Source organism: Hemitrygon akajei, chromosome 5 (assembly GCF_048418815.1).
Source record: "Hemitrygon akajei chromosome 5, sHemAka1.3, whole genome shotgun sequence".
In the NCBI taxonomy this organism is placed as follows: domain Eukaryota; kingdom Metazoa; phylum Chordata; class Chondrichthyes; order Myliobatiformes; family Dasyatidae; genus Hemitrygon; species Hemitrygon akajei.
The window spans coordinates 87,167,997-87,189,982 of NC_133128.1; the positions used below are offsets into that span (position 1 = coordinate 87,167,997).

Here is a 21,986-nt window from a genome sequence, read left to right on the forward strand (position 1 = left end):
GGACCAGATGGACAACTCCCTAGGATTCCGAAAGTAGTAGCTGAAGAGATTGTGGAGGCATTAATAATGATCTGCCAAGAATCACTAGATTCTGGAATGGTTCCTGATGACTGGAAAATTGCAAACATCACTTCACTGTTTAAAAAAGGGAGGGAGGCAGAAGGATGCAAATTATTGGTTTGTTAGCCTGACTTCAGTGGTTGTGAAGATGCTGGAACCTATTATTAAGGATGAGGTTTCAGGGTTTTTGGAGACACATGACAAAATGGGCCAACATCAGCATGGTGTCCTTGAGGGGAAATTTAGTGTGATAAATCTGATGGGATTCTTTGAGAAACGATAGAACAGGCAGGATTGACAAAGGAGAGTCAGTGGATGTTTACATGGATATTCAGAAGGCCTTTGACAAGGTGGTGCAAATGAGGCTGCTCAACAAGATGAGAGTTACTGGAAATATACCAGCATGGATGGAAGATTGTCTGACTGGCAGGGCGAAGTGTGGGTATAATGGGGGCCTTTTCCTTGGCTGCCAGTGACTAGTGGTGTTTCGCAAGGGTCAGTGTTGGGACCATTTTTTTTTCACGTTATATATTAATGGTTTGGGTGAAGGAATTGATGGCTTTATGGCCAAATTTGTGGATGAAACGAGGATAGGTGAAGGGGCAAGTAATGTTGAGGAAGCAGGATGTCTGCAGAAGGATTTAGACAGATTAGGTGAATGGGCAAAGAAGTGGCATATGGAATATAGTGTATAGTCATGCACTTTGGTAGAAGGAATAATGGCTTGGACTAATTTATAAACGGAGAGGAAATTCAAAAATCAGAGCTGCAGAGGGACTTGGGAGTCCTTGTGCAGGATTCCCTAAAGGTTAACTTGCAGATTGAGAAGATGGTAAGGAAGGCAAAAGCAATGTTAGCATTCAGTTCACGAGGACTAGAAGACAAAAGCAAAGATGTAATGCTGAGGCTTGATAAAGCATTGGTCAGACTGCACTTGTGAGCAGTTTTAGGTACTTTATCTAAGAAAAGATGTGTTGGCAATCAAGAGGATCCAAAGGAGGATCACAAGAATGATCCATTGAGTGAAAGAGTTAACATAAGAGGAGCGTTTGATGACTCTGGATCTGTACTTGGTGGAGTTTAGAAGAATGGGGAGGGGGAGATCTCAGAATAAGGCCTAGATAGTAAATGTGGAGAGGATGCTTCCTGTAGAAGGGGATTCTAGGCAATAGTTCAGAATAGGGAACATCCATTTAGAATGGATGTGAGGAAAAATTTCTTGGGTCAATTGATGGTGAACCTGTGGAATTTATTGCCACAGACAGCTGTGCAGACCAAGTCATTGGGTATATTTAAGGCGGAGGTTGGTAAGTCCTTGATTGATCAGGGTATCAAAGGTTGTATGGGAAGGCAGGAGATTAGGATAATAAATCAGCTGTGATGGAATTGCAGAGCAGACTCGATGAACCAAATGGCCTAATTCTTTCCTATGTCTTAGGATTTAAACCGGTTTTCTCTGCCTGTTTTGTGAAAGCCCCTTAGCTGGGATAAATTCATTAGATTGCCTCTTAATCTTATTTGCTTGGAGGACAGTCCTCACCCCTTCCTTCGTCCATGTCATCCTGATAAACCAGCTTTATATCCAAAACCAATGGTGAGTAGGTGGTATTCAGTCTGGAGTTTGCAGCACGTTGATGCACCTCAGTTCCTTTCTCTCAATACTCTTGATCATACAGGCACAGGCAGAATTGTAACAACATGGCAAAATAGTTTCCCACTTTTAAATCAGATCATAGTTGCAGAGTTAAAAATAGGAGTTGCTAAATACTAGAATTTGTACCTTGATTTTTGTGTGATGGCTGTTTCCCACAAAAGAATGCTCAGAGTTTACTTGAGGTAAACATTGAATACTGGGTTACATCAGTCAAACCAGAAATGTGCTTATTACAGTAATTCTGGGATGTTTACTGTTGAACTGGATGCACAATTCTCTTTGTATTTTCAGTGGAAAGCCAGAGTTTTATGGCCTTGATAATTGTAAACAGGTTAAAATAATTGTCAAATTCTTGAGTGTTATTGCTCCATTATTGTCCTTGTTATCATTTTCACAGTGGTAAGCAAATCTGGGTGTTTGGAAGTACCTGTTTCCCAGGAATTTCACGGACGTATTTTGAAGGGAGGGGGGAGCATGTCATGGATTCAAATTAACTTCAATGGGTTTTGTTATTTGTATGTACTGAGAAAGATGAGAGATTGACAATGATATAAGAAAGGCTTGCTTTAGATGCAAGGGCTGAGAATGAAGGAGTTGGTTGGGGCTGAATGATTTTTATTCAAAGCTATTTGGGATATATTTTAGAATTCCACGCTGTGCAAAGGACATGGAAGGAAATGGGAATCCCTTCAGAGATAGTAATTCATTGATACTGTACCAAAATTCCAGTGACAGACACATCTGGCTGAGTTTTATCTGAGCCCATCGTTTTTTTAAATCAGAATAGGATTGATGAAAGTGGATTGATTTAATAGTATTTCTGGAGGGGTTTAGCAGCTCCATTTATATTTGTGTGATTTGAACCATTCGTGATTCAATAGTTGTAGGTTTAATGCAAACAGCTGTGGTTTTGCAATAATCTACAATGTCCTAGATGGGCCAGGAGGTTTGGTCTGCTGAAGTCTAGATATGTGGTGTTCAAGAGCAAAAAGACAGAAGTTAGAGACACAATCGGATGCACAACAGCTGCGGCAGGATCTGGTCTGCATAATATTACTTCTAATAATAATTTATTTGTAGAACATTTTTCATACAAAGTAGTTCAAATTGCTTTAAAATGGGTAAAGTGCGAATATGAAAATAAAAGACAGATGTTAGTTAAAAGCAAGGTTAAATAGGTGTCAGCTGAGTCTATGTCCCTTATAGTTTTAGATATTGAGTTCTACAGTTTAGGAATGCAGTTTAAAAAAAAAAACATCTTTTGAAGGTGATTGAGTAAATTTAAGAGATAAATGGAAGAAGACCTGAGAGCTCAAGCAGGATATGTAAGACAAAAATAATTCTGTGGTGTATTCCAGTCCCAGACCATTGAGAGCTTTGAAAATAAGTAAGAGAACTTTAAAATCAATTCTAAAAGATACAGGAAGTCAGTGCAGAGTAGTTAGGATGGGAGTGTTACGCTCCCTCATCCTAATTTTAGTTAAAAATCTAGCAGCAGTGTTCTGAATGAATTGAAGTTTGTCAATGGATTGCTGTGGAAGGCCAGTGAAAAGTGCATTGCAGTAATCTAATCTATTCGATATAAAGGCGTGAATTAGTTTTTCAGTATCATTGTGTGACAAGCGGATGTACCTCTGCAATATTTCTTAATTGTAAAATTGCTGCTCTGGTCACTTTTTTTAGGTTGATTTAAAATTCAAATCTGAATCATGTGCATCTCCCAGGCTTGTTACTTACAATGTTACAGGGAGAGCCAAGTTTAATCAAGAAGTTTATCTCTTGGCTTTGGGACCAACCAGAAGTATTTTGGTTTTATTGTCATTTAGTTTTGGGAAATTATTGCTCATCCATTTGCTTATTGCAGCCAGACCAGAAGTCAGCGAAGTTGGGGAGTTATCTTCATCAGACTCAACAGATGTACAGTTGTGTGTCATTGGCATAAGTGTGGAAATCAAGACTTACTCAAGAATCTTGCTTAGGAAAGAAAAATTTGACATAGGCCTGTAGTTGGCTAGTACCTCACTATCGAGGTATTGTTTTTTAAGTTGGGGTTTTGCAGCTGCAATTTCAAAGGCATCTGGAAAAACTCTAGTTTCAAGGGATGTTGATAATTTTTCTAACAGAATTGAAAATATTTAAGAGTCCTTAAAAAGCAAAACCTAACTATCAATAGCAGTGGTGATTCACTCCCCAATGAGCTCAACACCTTTTATGCATGTTTTGAAAAGGAGAATAAAATTACACCTGTGTAAATCCCACAGCACCTGGAAATCCTGTGATCTGCCTTGGATGCTGATGTTAGAACATCCTTTAAGAGGATGAACTCTTGCAAGGTGTCAGGTCCTGGTTGAGTACCTTACAGGGTATTGAAAACCTGTGCTGGCCAGCATTCAAGTAAATCTTCAGCCTCTCACTATTGGAGTCAGAAGTTCCATTTGCTTTAAAACAGCATCAGTCATAAGGTGGTGCAGGAAGAACAGGGTGAGCTCCTTAGTGAGTATTCCCCCAGTTATATTCACATTTGCTATCATGAAAGGCTTTAAAAGGTTGGTTATGGCTAGAATCAAGACATGCCTGAACAATTTGCCTACCACCACAACAGGTCTACAGCAGATGCAATCTCAGTGGCTGTCCACTTGACCTGGACAACTGCAGTAGCCTATGTCAGGCTGCTGTTTATTGCTTACAGTTAAGCATTCAACACCATCATCCTTACATAACCAATCAACAAGCTTCAAAACCTCTGTCTTTGTACCTCTTTCTGCAACTGGATCCCTGACTTCAATACTGGGAGACCACAGTCAGCGTAGATCAGTAATAACATAACTGTGGCTGGGACAGCTCAAATGCCATCTATAATTTTGCTGATGATACCATTGTTGTTGGCAGAATCTCAGATGGTGTTGAGACACGGGAACAAGACTGGCTAATTGAATAATGTTGTAACTTTGCACTCAATATTAGCAAGATCAAGGAATTGATTGTGGACTTTGGGAGATGAGAAGGCAAGGAGAACATACAACAGTCCTCACTGAGGGGTCACTGGTGGAAAGAGTGAGCAGCTTCAAGTTCCTGGGCATCAACATCTCTGAGGATCTATCTTGGCCTCAACACAATGATGGAATCATGATGAAGGCATTCCTACAGCTCCCGCTATGTCACCAAAGTCTAGCAAATTTCTACAGACGTACAGTGGAGAACATTGGTATCACCTGCCTGGTGCAGAGTCTCCAGTGTGCGGGATTGAACAAGTCTGCAGAAGGTTGTGTTTCATGCCTCCCACAATCTTGGACATTTTCAAGAGGTGATGTCTCAAAGTGGCACCCATCATTAAAGACCTTTATATGGACATGTTGGCTTCTCTTCACTGGCCGTTGGAGAGGAGATACAGCCAGAAGCCCCCACTTACTGTTGTAAGAACAGCTTCTTCCCTCAGATTTCAGAATGGTCCATGAACATTACCTCACTATTCACCTTTTGCACTATTATTTATTGTAACTTAAAGTAAGTTTTGTCCTTCACTGTACTGCTGACTCAAAACAACAAATTTTGAGACATGCTGTATGTCAGTGATAATAAACATTTTTCTGGTAATCTTAATGTGAATGTGCAGGAAGAGTGGGGAAATGATTGAAGAGCTGAAACATCGATAAATGATTTACTTTCCAGAATGCCTGCATTTCATCAAATTGGGTTTAATATCACTGGCATATGTCATGAAATCTGTGGTTTTGCAGCAGCTGTACAATGCAATATATAATAAAAACTATACATTAAAATAAGTACCGTAGATTCCGGACTACAGAGCGCACCTGATTATTAGCCGCAGGCTCTAATTTTAGAAATAAAATCAATTTTTTAATTGTAAAGGCCGCACCGGATTTTAGGCCGCACCGCTACTTTTAAATATACATACGTATCGGTAACACAAATTACGTTGCATATACTTTTTTACTGAACAGCACGAACAACATTCCAATATCTCCTAGCGACTGGTAAAAATATATATATTGCAGCCTACCAGGAAAAGTTATTGATCGACTTTAACTTAAAAGCAGCGTTTTCGATCGGGTCTAATCGGGTCTGACGCTTGCGCAATGCGATCGGGTCTAATCGGGTCTGACGCTTGCGCATTGCGATCGGGTCTAATCGGGTCTGACACGCTTGCGCAATGCGATCGGGTCTAATCGGGTCTGACGCTTGCGCAATGCGATCGGGTCTAATCGGGTCTGACGCTTGCGCATTGCGATCGGGTCTAATCGGGTCTGACACGCTTGCGCAATGCGATCGGGTCTAATCGGGTCTGACGCTTGCGCATTGCGATCGGGTCTAATCGGGTCTGACACGCTTGCGCAATGCGATCGGGTCTAATCGGGTCTGACGCGCTTGCGCAATGCGCTCGGGTCTAATCGGGTCTGACGCTTGCGCATTGCGATCGGGTCTAATCGGGTCTGACGCTTGCGCAATGCGCTCGGGTCTAATCGGGTCTGACGCTTGCGCATTGCGATCGGGTCTAATCGGGTCTGACGCGCTCGGGTCTTGCTTCGAGTATTTTCCATGTTGATGAGGGTGAGTACAAATGACTGATTTACAATAATTTAATTGTGAAAGTGCGCTTGATTTATCGTACAATTTCATTGGACCTCTGTGAACTACTCATCAATTTTATTGGTCTACTGTTACGAGGCAAAATGTTTACGAGGCGGCATGAAAAAAAAACCATGTATTAGCCGCTCTGGATTATAGGCCGCAGAGTTCAAAGCTGTTCAAAATGTGGGAAAAAAGTAGCGGCTTATAATCCGGAATCTACGGTATATGTAAAAAAAAAAGTGCAAAAAGACAGGGACAGAAAAGTACCGATGAGGTGTCCATTCAGAAATCTGATGACGGAGGGGAAGGAGCTGTTCCTGAAACATTATGTATATGTCTTCGGATTCCTGTACCTCATCCTTGATGGAGCAGTGAGAAGAGGGCATGTCCTAGGGTGATGGGGGTCGTTAACGATGGGTTCCACCTTTTGAGGCATTGCCTTTTGGAAGTATTGCTGGATGCCAGTGCCCATGATGGAGTTGGCTGAGTTTACAACTTACTGCAGCTTTTTTCAATCCTGTTCAGTGGCTCCTCCATACCAGCCAATGATGCAACCAGTTAGAATGTTCTCCAGTGTACGACTGTAGAAATTTGTTAGTGTCTTTGGTGACAAGTTCTGTTCATACTCCTAATGAAATACCGTAGATTCCGGACTACAGAGCGCACCTGATTAATAGCCGCTGGCTCTAATTTTAGAAATAAAATCATTTTTTTAATTATACAGGCCGCATCGGATTTTAGGCCGCACCGAATTTCCGGCGGAACGGATTTTCGGCGCACTGGATTTCCGGCGGACCGGATTTTCGGCCGCTTGTAATATGAGATATTTACACAGAAAGATATTACACGTGTTGGGCTTCAAATTCTGCCCTGTGTTCGTTTTGGAAGAGAGACAACCAACACCGGATTACAGTGCAGCGTGGCTTTATTGCAGAACGCGTTTTGCCTTCCCCTTACATTCTGCTCTTATTTATACTCCTTTTTCCCCCAAACCAAACCCTCGCTACACATATTTGGTAAGGCTAAACTTTGTTATACCTACCGGTATTTGGTAACATCGGACACTTGTGTCCTTATTGGCCCGATACCATTCACACACGAGTTTTACTGTTTTTTTGTTTACTGAATCGCTAGCAGTTTCGGTGCAGCGGAATCCTCAGTTTCGCTCCCTCCCTCCCTTGTACTGCTGTCTAATATCACGTGAGCCATTCCTGACCTGAAGCGGCAGTCCCAAATTAAATCTCCACCGTCTCACCATCGATTCATGTATGCCAAAATTACGCGCAGCAGCTCGATTTCCTTGTTCAACCGCCAGATTGATTGCCTTTAACTTAAAAGCTGCATCATATGCTTTTCTTCGAGTGTTTTCCATGTTGATGAGGGTGAGTACAAATGGCTGATTTACAATAATTTGTGAAGTGCGCTTGATTTATCGTACAATTTCATTGGACCTCTGTGAACTACTCATCAATTTTATTGGTCTACTGTTACGAGGCAAAATGTTTTGGCGGCATGGGAAAAAACTTTCTATTAGCCGCACCTTATTATAAGCCGCTATGTTCAATGCTGTTCAAAGCATGGGAAAAAAGTAGCGGCTTATAATCCGACATCTACGGTATATTTCTTTGTAACTGATCAATATGTTGGACCAAGGATAGGTCCTCAGACATTGGGACCCAAGAACTTGAAACTGCCCACTCTATCCCTCTAAGAGGGCTGGTGTGTGTTTCTTCGACCTGCCCTTCCTGAAGTCTACAAGCAGTTCCTTGATCTTACTGATGCTAAGTGCAATGTTGTTGCTGTGACACCATTCAATCAGCTGATCTATCTCAGGCTTGCACGTCTCATCGTCATCAATAGTACTGTCATTGGTGCATGTATAGATGACGTTTGAGTTGCCTAACCATACAATTGTGGGTGTAGGGTAGAACCGTAGACTCAGCATGCATCCCTGAGCACCAGTGTTGATTGTCGGCAGGAAGAGATGTTATTTCTGATCTGCACAGACTGTGGTCTCCTGGTGAGAAGGTCAAGGATCCATTTGCAGAGGGAGGTACAGAAGCCCAGGTTTTGGAGCTTGGAACTCAGGGTATGATTGAATGCTGAGCTGTAATCAATAAAAAGCAGCCTGACGTAAGTATTACTATTGCCATGATGATTCATGACCGGGTTGAGAGCCAGCTGAGAGATTGCGTCTCCTGTAGACCTATTTTGGCAATGGGCAAATTGCAGGGGGACTAGGTCCTCAAGCAGGCGTTCATGACCAACCTTTCAAAGCACTTCATCACTGTGGACGTGAGTGCTGGTCGTTGAAGCAGCTCACCCTGCTCTTCTTGGGCACTGGTACGATTGTCACTTATTTGAAGCAGGTGGGAAGTTCTGACTGCAGCAGTGAGAGATTGAAATTGTCCTTGAACACTCTTGCCAATTGGTTGGCACAGGTTTTCAGTGCCATACCAGGTACACCAGGGCCTGATTCCTGGCAAGGGTTCACTTTCATGAAAGGTGATCTGATGTAGGCTTCCTAGACAGAGATCACAGCAGATGCTGCAGGGATTTGCGTAAATGTAGTTTTATTCTCTCTTTCAAAACGAGCGTAAAAGACGTTGAGCCCATCTGGGAGTGAAGCATCTCTCCCATTGATGTTAAGTGCATTTGATTCTGTCTCTAACCTCAATCAGAATTGTTTCTTCGCTCTTAAGATAGCCGTCCATAGATCGTATTTGAAAGGATACGGATTCTTCAGGGAGGTAGTAGAGGAGGTTTGCCAGGGTGCTCCCTAGATTAGAAAACATGTTTTATGAGGATAGGCAGAGCGAGCTAGGACTTTTTTCTTTGGAGAGGAGGATGATGAGAGGTGACTTGATAGAAATGCTTAAGATGGTAAGAGGCATGGAGAGAGTGGATAGCCAGAGACTTTTACCCAGGGCAGAATGGCTAATGCCAGGAGGCATAATTATTAGGTGATTGGTGGAAAGTATATGGGGGAGGGATGTCAAAAGTAAATTTTTTTTAACAGAGTGGAATGTGCTGCCAGAGTGGGGGTTGAGGCAGACATATTAGGGACATTTAAGAAGTTCTTGGATAAGCAGATGAAGGAAAGTGTTAGATTAAATGGATGGCACAACATTGTGGGCTGAAGGGCTTGTACTGTGCTGTAATGTTCTGTGTTCATAGGTGATATATAAATAATAACCTGCTGTAACTTTTCTGTGAATTCCATTGCACGTAACAAAGTAAAGGATTATAGATAGGTTTGACTTGCGTATTTAATCATTGTTGAATGGAAAATCCCATGCAAGCCTGTTGATTGGGGAAAATGAATAGTGATTTATCAAATGTAAGAATGGGTCAGAAGGCTATGAATGGAAATTCACAGGAGTACAAGTTCCAAGTGGCAATCTGAAAAACTGCCCCTAGGTGGCAGCACAGGATTTCCTTTTAATCCATATGGATATTGGTATTAATCAGGCATCAGATTGTCACCTTTTTATACTGGCCTCATCCCCCTTCCTTTCCAGTCCTAAAGAAAGGTGTCATCCCAAATTGTTGGCTGTTTATTCATTTCCATAGATGCTGCTTGAACTGCTGAGTTCCTCCAACATTTTGTCTGTGTTGTTAGTGATGTATGTGCTGCTTATTTAATGTGTTAATAAACAAGACTGGACATTTAAAATATAAGCAAGTTAAAATTAAATTTTATTTTCTAAAGTCACATTGGTGTAAAAGCTGTTGTTGCTTAGCTTGAATAAGAACATTGATCTGTGGAGTCATCTTTGACAAAGCAACACAAGTCATATTGGACATCTAGTTGCACGGCTGCCCGATAGTTGGCCAGCTACATTGTACGGGTGTTTGCAGACTGAAAGACCAATCATGTTCAGCCTAGTAGTGGATTTAATAACCACCATAATTTTGAAGTAATAATGATATTTGAGATATTTATAATAACTAATGTGATATGAAAATATCAGATTTCTATTGGTGACTAAGTCCCAGGTACTGCTAATACTATTGTGGTCTGTTGCCTACGTTCATAGTTGAAAGGGATGCTAAATTTCTGTTAGAGATTAGTGAAAATAAAAATCTAAATTTTCCCGTCCAAATTTACGGACCCCAGTTTAAGAACCTCTGCTACAGCAGATCATAGATGCCTTGAGCATCAGGAATGTGCAAAACTTATTTATCTCATTTAGATGAGGTTCACTTTCAAATTGGCAAGGGTGATTTATTTTGTAATCCAGGCATTTTTTATATATTCAAATACATTATTTTGAGAGGGATTCATAGGCTTCACCAGACTGGCAAAGGAGTCCATGGCATAAAAAGCGGGGAATTTTTCCCCGGGAGTCATTGATTGGAGTGGCAATAAAAGCATTCCCGCGCAGGTCCAATGAAGAGCTTTAAAAACCCAGTCAAAAGAAAGGTATTGCCTAGCAGAGCGGTCATCACGGGAGCAGTCATCATTGGAGTAGTTTGAAGCAGAGTAGCAAGTCTTTGGCTCAACAGTAGGTAGGTAAGTTCATTTATTTCATGTTTAAATCTTGAGAGAATAGGGGGTATGTCTACAGAGCCGATGTTCTGCTCTGGGTGTCAGATGTGGGATTTCTGAGAGACTTCCAGCCTCCCTGATGGCCACATCTGTACCAGGTGCATCGAGATGCAGCTCCTTAGAGACCGTGTTAGGGAACTGGAGCTGCAGCTCGATGACCTTCGGCTTGTTAGGGAAAGTGAAGCAGTGATAGACAGGAGCTACAGGGAGGTCGTCACCCCAGGGCTACAGGAGACAGATAAATGGGTGACTGTCAGGAGAAAGAAGGCAGAATATCAGAAAGTGGAGAGCACCCTGCTGGCCATCCCCGTTCATTTTGAATACTGTTGGGAGGGACGACCCACCTGGGGGAAACAACAGTGGCTGTGCCTCTGGCACTGAGTCTGGCCCTGTGGCTCAGAAGGGTAGGGAAAGGAAGAGGAGGCAGTGATGGGGGGGGGGGGGGCGCTCTATAGTCAGGGGACAGATAGGCAATTCTGTGGGTGCAGAAAGGAAACACAGATGGAAGTTTGCCTCCCAGGTGCCAGGGTCCACAATGTTTCTGAACACATCCACAATATCCTGAAAAGGGAGGGTGAGCAGCCAGAAGTCATGGTGCACGTTGGTACAAATGACATGTGTAGAGAAAGGGAGGAGGTCCTGAAAAGAGAATACAGGGAGTTAGGAAGAAAGCTGAGAAGCACGACCTCAAGGGTAGTAATCTCAGGATTGCTGCCTGTGCCACGCGACAGTGAGGATAGGGATAGAAGGTGGTGGCAGGTAAATGTCAGGCTGAAGAATTGGAGCGGGGGTAGGGATTCAGATTTCTGGATAATTGGGACCTCTTCTGGGGCAGGTGAGACCTGTACAAAAGGGACGGGTTGCATTTGAATCTGAGGGAGACCAGTATTCTTGGAGGGCAGATTTACTAGAGCTGTTGGGAGTGGTTTAAACTAATGTGGCAGGGGGTTGGGAACCAGGATGATAGAGCTGAGGATGAGCCAACAGGTTTACAAGTAGATGATGAGTGTAATATGAATGTAAGAAAGGTCAAGCCAATGATTGAGTACAGTGCAGACAGAGTAAAGAGTTAAATTGTACCACAGAAGCAAAATTCAAAAGAGTGAAGAATGCAGGAATGAAGGTGCTGTATTTAAATACGGGTAGCATTTGGAATAAGATAGACAAACTTGTGGTGCAGTTAGAGATTTGTTGGTATGATGTTTTAGGCATCACTGAGTTGTGACCGAAAGAAGGCCGTAGTTGGCAGCTTAACATCAAAGGATATGCTTTGTATTGAAAGGACAGGCAGAAAGCGTAGCTGATGGTGTAGTTTTGTTCTTAAGAGATGGAATTACATCTTTAAGAAAGAGGTGACATAGAGTCAGAGAACATTGAATCTTTGTGGGTGAAGTTATGAAACCGCAAGGCTGATAAAAACCATTATGGAAATCATACATAGGAGCCAAGATGTGGGGTTGGTTGCAAAGGGAGCTGGAAAAGGCATGTAATAAGGGTAATGATATAATTGTAATGGGGGACTTCAATATGCAAGGGGATTGGGAAAATCAGGTTGCTGTTGAATTGCAGGAGAGGTAATTTGTTGAGATGGCTTTTCACAGCAGTTTGTGCTTGAGCTACTCATGGAAAGGCTATCTTAGTTTGGGTGTTGTGTAATAACCCAGATCTTATTAGGGAGCTTAATGTAAAGAAACCCTTAGGAGGAAGTGATCATAATACGATTGAATTCATACTGCAACTTGAAAGGGAGAAGCATAACTCACATGTATCAGTATCGCAATGGAATAAAGGGAATTTGAGAGGCACGTGTGAGGAACTTGCGCAGGTGGATTGGACGAGTATATTGGCGGGATAATGGCAGAACAGAAATTGTTCTCAAATGGCAGGGGTAGGCAAGTCTAGCTGACACGGGAAGTTAAGGACTGTATAAAAGCCAGGAAAGGGCCTACAAGGTAACAAAAGTGAGTGGGAAGTTGGATGATTGGGAAGCTTTTAAAATCCAACAAAAGGCAACTGAAAAAGATATAAGAAAAGATTAAATATGAGGGAAGATTAGCTAATAATATAAAGCAGAATACCAAATGTTTTTTTCAGTTATATAAAGAGTAAAAGGGAGATGAGAGTTGATATTGGACCACTGGAAAATGATGCTGGTGAGGTAGTAATGGGGGACAAAGAAATGGCAGCTGAATGTAATGGGTACTTTGCATTTGTCTTCACTGTGGAAATCACAAGCTGTGTGTCAGAGGTATGAGTGTCAGGAAGCAGGAGTGAGTGCCATTACTATTACAAAGGAAAAAGTGCTAGGCACGCTGAAAGGTCTTCAGGTGGATAAGTCAACTGGACCAGATGGACTACAGCCCAGAGAAATTGATGCATTAGTTATGATCTTTCAAGGATCACTCATTTCTGGCATGGTCCCAGAGAACTGGAAGAGTGCAAATGTCACTCCACTCTTAAAGAAGGGAGGGATGCAAAAGATAGGAAATTATAGACCAGTTAGCCTAACCTCAGTGATTGGCAAAGTGTTGATTAAGGATTAGGTTTTTGGAGTACTTGGAAACTAATGATAAAATAAGTCCAAGTCAGCATGGTTTCTGTAAAGGGAAATATTGCTGACAAACCTGTTAAGAATTCTTCGAAGAAGTAACAAGCAGGGTAGACAAAGGAGAGGCAGTGGATGTCATTTATGTACTTGGATTTTCAGAAGGCATTTGATAAGGTGCCACACATGAGGCTTCTTAACAAGATAAAATGCAGTGGTGTTACAGGAAAGATACTGGCATGGATAAAGGAATAGCTGACAGGCAGGATGCAGCGAGTGGAATAAAAGGAGCCTTTTCTGGTTGGTTGCCAGTGACTAGTGGTGTTCCTCAGAGGTCTGTAATGGGACGCTACTTTTCACATTGTTTGTCAATGACTTGGATAATGGACTTGATTGCTTTGTGCAGAAGTTTGTGGATGATGTGAAGATAAGTGGAGAGGTTGGTGGTGCTGAGGAAGCAATGCAGCAGGACTTAGACAAATTGGAAGAATGGGCAAAAAAGTGGCAGATGGTATACAATGTTGGGAAATGTAATGCATTTTGATAAAAGGAACAATAGTGCAGACAATTATCTAAGTGGGGAGAAGGTTCAAACATTAGAGGTACAGAGGGACATAGGAGTCCTCGTGCAAGACTCCCAGAAAGTTAATCTACAGGTTGAGTCTGTGGTAAAGAAGGCAAATGCAATGTTGGTTTATTTCAAGGGGAGTAGAATATAGAAACGAGATAATGCTGAGGCTTTATAAGACAGTAAGTAGTCAGGCCACATTTGGAGTATTGTTTACAGTTTTGGGTCTGATATTTCAGAAAGGATGTGATGTCATTGGAGAGTGTCCAGAGGAGGTTCACAAGGATGATTCCAGGAATGAAGGGGTTAACATATGAGGAGCATTTGGCAGCTTTGGGCCTGTACTCGCTGGAATTTTAGAAAAATGCGTGGGGATCTCAGTGAAACCTATTGAATGTTGAAAGGACTAGATAGGATGGATGTAGAGAGGATGTTTCCTGTCGTGGGGATATCCTGAACTAGAGGGCACAGCCTCAAAATTGAGGGAACAGCCTCAAAATTGAGGGAATTTTTTTTTAAAGCCAGAATGGTGAATCTGTGGAATGTTCTGCCATAGACTGCAATGGAGTCAAAGTCCGTGGGTCTATTTAAGGAGGAAGTTGATTGTTTCCTGCTTGGTCAGGGCATCAGAGGATGTAGCGAGAAGACAGGTGGATGGGGTTGAGTGAGATCTGGGATTAGCCACGATGGAATGGTGGATCAGGCACGATGGGCTGAACGGCCTAATTCTGCACCTCTGTCTTCTCAGCAATGGAACCAAAACACCGATGGCATAAGACCATATTTCTTGTAAATTATTGGATGTATCACACCTCTTTTGCTTTGCTTTTTCCACATTATATAATTGTGAATATTTTTATTTCTCATCGTGTCTACAATTGTTGAAGATATTTTTTAGTATCCTGTTTAACACAGCACATGAAATGTGCAAGCTTGCTTTTTCTTTGTGAAGCACTGCTTTATTGAAATTGTGCAGTGTTTTGTTTTCGCCTTAAGCTTGTATTGATGTCTTTGTTGGGATCCCAGCTTTGGTGTGACATTTTCAAGGATAACATTTCCGTAGGCGAGTGGATGCAGATTAGGTGAAGCTGTATTTCAATGTAGATCATTGATTTAGTTAATTTTTTGAATTGAGGGGAAAAATAAAATGTTTTAATTTTCTTCCATTGCCAGGATCAAGGATTCCTCTGGTTTTGTTTACATGGCTAATTGTATAGAGCTGTGTTTCCCTGTATAATTTGTCAGTTAGTTGAGCCTTAGTCAAATCTCAAATGCTATATTTGTGCATTTGTACAGTAATTTGTACGCTAATTGTGTTTTGTTCAATGTGAGATAGTTTTTTAGTTTTGTTTCCTAAAACACAAACAATTGGCCTAGGGTTTTGGCAACACTCAGTGCTGAGGTAAATTGTTGGCATGAATTTAGACAAAATAAAATAAAATCCCCACGTTTGATCATTTCCATTTTCTCTGAAACCTTGAAGTTATTGCTAAGCAATGATATTGTTTGTAAATTGAGTTATTAGAATTTGAATTTGGTCTGGTTATTCACTCTGTAGCTTCCTCTCTGTCTATCCTCATCTTGAAAGCAGTGTTTTTACCCCTTTATTCTCTGCCTATTCCAACCATAAGCTTGCTACCTTCGAGTACGTTAGACGAAGAAGTGTAGTTATATTTAAATGGTACTTGATCTCCAGAGTTATGCACTTATGCTAAAAGGTGTGATTAGGTGCAGCAGCTCTTCCGTTACTGTTGCTGAGCTGGTGTGCCAAATGAGCTTGTATCTCATGGATTTTCAGTGTTCCTTAAGGTTGCCCCAGTTCTTTACACTCAAAATCAGCTGGTGAATCCTCTACCTGTGAAACAACTGTGATATCTAAATGTTATCTTCCCTTTAGCCTTTCATTTGCAACTCCAAGTAATTTAACCTCTGAGCGGGTGGGGTCGTTGTGCAAAAATCATTCCCTGATTACTTCTAACTTGTGCAGCAAAAGGCCAACTGCAGTTGTGTTTGCTAAATGAATGCTAAAGGGGGAAACATTATTGTGGGCTAAATATTAAAACAGTTCTCTCTGGCATAAAGGAATTAGTATTATGTTGGTGTCCACGAGCAGCTTATTTTAACCAGTTGTTTGCAGTCGTCGTCTGCACATTGAGGTTGAGTTGGGCATGTAGTTGCAATTAGAAACTTGTTCCATCTGCACACTCCTTTGTTCTCAAAGTTAGATTCATGATTTTGTTATTTGTTTTCTAGAACAACTTTAGTCTATTGGCTCTCCAAGCAATACCTTGGTGTCTGTGTAGACCTTTGCTTTTCACTATTTTTCATTAGATTTCAGACAGCGTGAAAGAGAGTCGAAGTTCCAGTTGTATTGGGTTGCCCTTTTGTGCTCAAACCAATAACCAGATTCTGCAGATGACAGAAATGTTGAGCAAAGCGGACAAACTAGTGGAGCAACTCAGCAAGTCAGGCGGCATCTATGGATGGGAATATACAGTGGGCATTTTGAGCTGAGACCCTTCATCAGGACGGGAAAGGAAAAGGGCAAAAGCCAGAATAAGAAAATAGGGGTAAAGGGAAGGGTTACAAGCTAGGAGGTGATAGGTGAGGGAGAAGGTGGGTGGGGAGGGGGAATGAGCAAGAATGTGGAAGAGGGTAGGTGAAAGATGGAGGAATAACACCTCATTCCATATGGGCAGCCTCAAACCTGATGAACAGTGGACCAACCTGATGGCATGAACATCATTTTCTCTATCTTCTGGTAATTTCTCCTCTTTTCCCATTTCTCATTCTGGTCACTCTCCCCCTCCCCTCTCTTTACCTGCCCATCAACTCCCTCTGGTTCCTCACCTTCCCTTTCTTCCATGGTCTACTATCCTCTCCTATCAGATTCCTCCTTCAGCCCTTTAGCTTTGCTCTTCCCACCCCCCTCCTTATTTTGGCAGCTGCCCCCTTCCTTTCCAGTCCTAATGAAGGGTCTCAGTCCGAAGTGGTGACTGTTTATTCCCCTCAGATGTTGCCTGACTTGCTGAGTTCCTCCAGTATTTTGTGGATGTTTTTCCTGTCCCATTTTAATACTTTAAGGGCAACTTTCCAAGAATGACTTAATTCTTGAGTTTGCGAGCAGATTCTTTTTTGTGTCTAATTGATCAATTGAAGAACTAACTTTTAGTGAGTGATTAGTGGGAAGAGTTCTTTTTGTTAATTAGACATACTTTGCACCTTAGATTTAAGGCGCTGGCAAATATTTTCCATGGGGAAGTTAAATTAAAGCACAAATAAGCAAATGTATACCTTTATCTAATAAAGTAGCCATTGAGTGTAGTTCTGTATGATTGTGGTCTTTTGCTGCCATTGCCCTCCACTTTAAGGTTGGATGTGTTGTGTGGTCAGAGATGCTCATCTGCTCACCACTGTTAGAATGCCTGCTTATATGAGTTGCTGTTGAATCAGTTTGGTCATTCTCCTCAGACCTCTCTCATTAATAAGACCTTTTCGCCCACAAAACTGCCGCTCACTGGATGCATTTTGATTTTCGCACCATTCTCTGTAAATTCTGGAGACTGCTGTGTGTGAAAATCCCAGGAGATCAGCAGTTTCTGAGATGCTCAAACCACCCTGTCTGGCACCAACAATTATTCCATGGTGAAAGTCACTTAAATCACGTTTCTTTCCCGTTCTGATGTTTGGTCTGAACCACAATTAAACCTCTTGACCATGTCTGCATGCTTTTGTATATTGAGTTGCTGCCACATAATTGGCTGATTAGATACTTGCATTAACGTACAGGTATATCTAATAAAGTGGCCACTGAGTGTAAATTTGAATATTCTTGCAGTGCAGAGTAGAGTAGACTGGTTAGCATTTGTGAATAGGAATATAAAAGGAAGCAAATGACTGGCTGATGTCTTGCACTGAGTGGATAAGCATGCCTTTCAGCCAGGTTTATATGCCCTGAATGTTAATATGATTCAAAATGCTATTAGACTTGATTTGTAATCTGTTTTGATTTTAATTCCAATGTGCATAATTTTATTAGTTATTTAATAGTTTGAAATTAAATAACTAATAAATAGTTTATTAGTTTGAACGCTATTTAATCTGTTGTCCTTTAGCAGTGCTGCTACAGTGACATTTTGTTAACTTCCTTGCTTTGTGAAACAAGCTCCTATATTAAAATGTTTCTTCAGAATTGGCTCCTGGGACCACTATTGCCACCATTAAAAGGACAGCTCTGTGGTCAGGTGACCCACTCAATGACAATTTTGCCTTTCAGAGGGTGAAGCTGGTATATAATGCGGTCAAACAGAATGCGAAAATCAGAAGCAGATAATTTTTTTTGACACTGCTTCCATTATCATTAATGAATTTTGATGCATCCAAAATGTTATTAAATTGAATTTGGATAATTCAATAGAGCATGACAGTTTCTCCCTTGGAGAATAGTGTGGTGCAGGTCTGAATCCTCATTATAGTAGAGGAATGGTACAGAAGCCACCTACCCTTGCCTGCAGTGTTAAAGCTGGCTGGTTATGTTGGCTTGCCGGAGGCATTGGTAAATCAAATGCTTAGAAAGCTTTCCCATCACTTCCTCCCCTGCTCATGCCCACTTTACATGTTTAATAAACTGGGACTGGTCACAGCAAATTGACTGATGTCATGGAGGCATTATGATGCAGCAGCAGTAGAAATGCTTATTTCTCCAGTTTTCTTCCCTTTTCCCCTCTCCTCTTGCCAAGGCCCAGACAAATGTTGACAGTCAAGCAGTACCGTAGATTCCGGATTTTAAGCCGCTACTTTTTTCCCACATTTTGAACAGCTTTGAACTTTGCGGCCAATAATCCGGAGCGGCTAATGCATTTTTTTTTTCATGCCGCCTCGTAAACATTTTGCCTCGTAACAGTAGACCAATAAAATTGATGAGTAGTTCACAGAGGTCCAATGAAATTGTACGATAAATCAAGCGCACTTTCACAATTAAATTATTGTAAATCAGTCATTTGTACTCACCCTCATCAACATGGAAAACACTCGAAGCATTGTGCTACCTACCCTCTTAGTTTAAACTATATTTGTTTTCTGTACTACATCGCGGGATGCTATGACGACACACCCGGTTTCGCGGCGTCTTGTGGGAAAATGCCGTTTGCGATGAAACGGAAAGGAGGGGGTCGAGCGGCGGAGCGGCTTTGGATCCGAGCGAAATCTGCTTTTAAATGCCGTTTGCGATGAAACGGAAAGGAGGGGGGGAGCGGCGGAGCGGCTTTGGATCCGAGCGAAATCTGCTTTTAAATGCCGTTTGCGATGAAACGGAAAGGAGGGGGTCGAGCGGCGGAGCGACTTTGGATCCGAGCGAAATCTGCTTTTAAATGCCGTTTGCGATGAAACGGAAAGGAGGGGGTCGAGCGGCGGAGCGGCTTTGGATCCGAGCGAAATCTGCTTTTAAATGCCGTTTGCGATGAAACGGAAAGGAGGGGGGGAGCGGCATTACGCGAGCGGCTTTGGATCCGAGCGAACTCTGCTTTTAAGTTAAAGGTATCAATAACTTTTCCTGGTAGGCTGCAGTATATATATTTTTTACCAGTCGTTAGGAGATATTGGAATGTTGTTCAGTAAAGAAGTATACGCAACGTATATTTAAAAGTAGCCGCGTACGGGCACGGTTCGAAAAAAAGCATTTGCAATATGTATTTGTTTTTGTTACCATATGGATTTAATTAAAAGTTAAAAAAATCCTCACGTGTAATATCTTTCTGTGTAAATATCTCATATTACAACGTGGGACACCTGCGGCCGAAAATCCGGTGCGGCCTAAAATCCGGTGCGGCCTTTACATTTAAAAAAATGATTTTATTTCTAAAATTAGTGCCAGCGGCTAAAAATCAGGTGCGCTCTGTAGTCCGGAATCTACGGTAGTCATTTGTACCATTCCCAAGGGGCTGTTCTTCATGCCTAACCAAGACAGTAAGTGTGGGCTGAATGCAAGCATTTAACATTTGTGCATAAGTACCACTTCTACACACACAGCAGGAAACTCATCTTACTCCAAAAAGGAGTAGACTAGTTTGTGATTTATTTTAATAAGATCGTGAGTCAACTGACATTTGTAGAAAATAGGTTAAATACTGCTCTGTTCTAGGAAATACAACTAATTGGTATTTGAAATAAATCTCTAATTTTGTCTTTCTTTTCTTTTTCATATGCTCTGTCTTGTGGAAAAACCGAATGCTGGTTTATATCATCCTCCAAACATTTTATCAGGTAAGAAATAGCACTTAAATACTTTGAAAACCTTTGAATAGAATCATTTCTTACTGTGAGGTCCAATGGAATGGTGTGCTGAGTCCAAGATCTCTAAGGTTGCATTGTTTTGTAAAGCTATACCACAAAATCTATATGAAAAATTTGCAAGATCATTTATGTAGTGGGATTGATGTGCTCCTGAAACAGGATTTAATAAGTGTATCTAATTATCATCCTTTGAAGTTATTCACCTCTCATAACATCATTATCTTTTGCAGTTTATATATAACCTGCATTTAATGCTTAAAAGAACGTTGTTTTGAGGAGTGATTGTTGGACAGTGTGAGTAAACTTTGGATAGTTAGTATTAATGCTGAAATGCCTCTAAACAGATTTTAATTTTCTCCCTTTCCTATTGTAATTATGTGATTTGGTGAACAGCAGAAGTACATAGAGGGAAAACAAACACTTTTATGATTTGCATTGATTTTATTTGATTTATCTGGGAATGTTGTCCTGGAAATGGAAATTTAGAACAGAAGAGGCAAGTATTGAAGTGACAATTCTGCAGGGAATTCATAAGCAATGTCAGTTCCTTTAAATTTGTTGTACATTGTCTTTTTTTTTGTTGCAAATTTCAAACTTATTTTCAAAACCGATTTGCTCTGTACATGGGGCTTCAGAATTTAAAAAAATATATATTTATAGCTCAGTCATTTACACTATAAGAAAATTCCATCAGTTATTCATGAGAAAGAAGAACTCTGCTTTTACCAGCCATTTGAAATTTGACTTTTTAATAGTGTTAATATACTTTGTGTCCCTTACAGATGGTGGGTGCTTCACTTTTAGCAGGACAGTGATTCATTATCAGTGAGCAAAAAGAGCAAAGTAATTTACTAAAATTTATTCAGTTGAAGAAATTAGTTAGTGAATAAAGCCAGAGGTCAGCTAAATGTTCACAAGACATACCAATATGGCTGTGATGCAGAATAAGAGTAAACTATTTAGAAACTGCAATCCTAATGTAGAAATGAAATTCAACCCATTTACGTTTTGCTTAATTATGGAGCAAAATATAAAAACATGTTTGTGCCAAGAGTCACACCAATTTCTGATAGCACCTGAAGCATAGTCAACAGTATCTGATGGATTCATGTGAATCTGCTGGTGTACGCAAATGTGCATGGAGTGGGCTGCCCGCAACGGTGGTAAAGGCAGATATGATGGGGGTCTTTTAAGAGATTCCTGGACAGGTATATGGAGCTCAGAAAAATAGAGTGCTACAGGTAAACCTAGGTAATTTCTCAGGTAAGGACATGTTTGGCACAGCTTTGTGGGCCGAAGGATCTGTATTGTGATGTAGGTTTTCTGTGTTTCTATTTTCTACAACACTGTTTTTGAAAGCAGTTACTGGCATAACTTAAATCCTAATACTGACAAAATGGAATATAGTATCAGTTGATAGTGTCTTGACTCAGCTCCATTAATTGGAATTTGATCTTAATCTTTGGTGCTGTTTATGTGGAGTTTGCAAGTTCTCCCTGTGATCATGTAGGTTTCCCCTGAGGGTTCCAGTTTCCTCCCACCTTCCAAATGTATTTTGGTTCGTAGGTGAATTTGTCACTTAAGTTCCAGGTAACATTTATTATCAGAGTTCATACAAGCAAATCTATAAAACAGTAACTGCAAAAAGATCTTTAAACATCAGCATTTGTAAACTATACAGATAATAAATAAATATCAATAAATAACGAGCATGAAATAGTAAGAG

The 21,986-nt window shown here is 41.1% G+C and overlaps 1 protein-coding gene across 1 annotated transcript in view; it reads left to right on the forward strand.

The window, feature by feature from the left end:
* The window catches only part of tsc22d1 (TSC22 domain family, member 1), a 216,390-nt gene that overhangs the window by 69,121 nt on the left and 125,283 nt on the right, over window positions 1-21,986 (forward strand). The window lies entirely within an intron of this gene.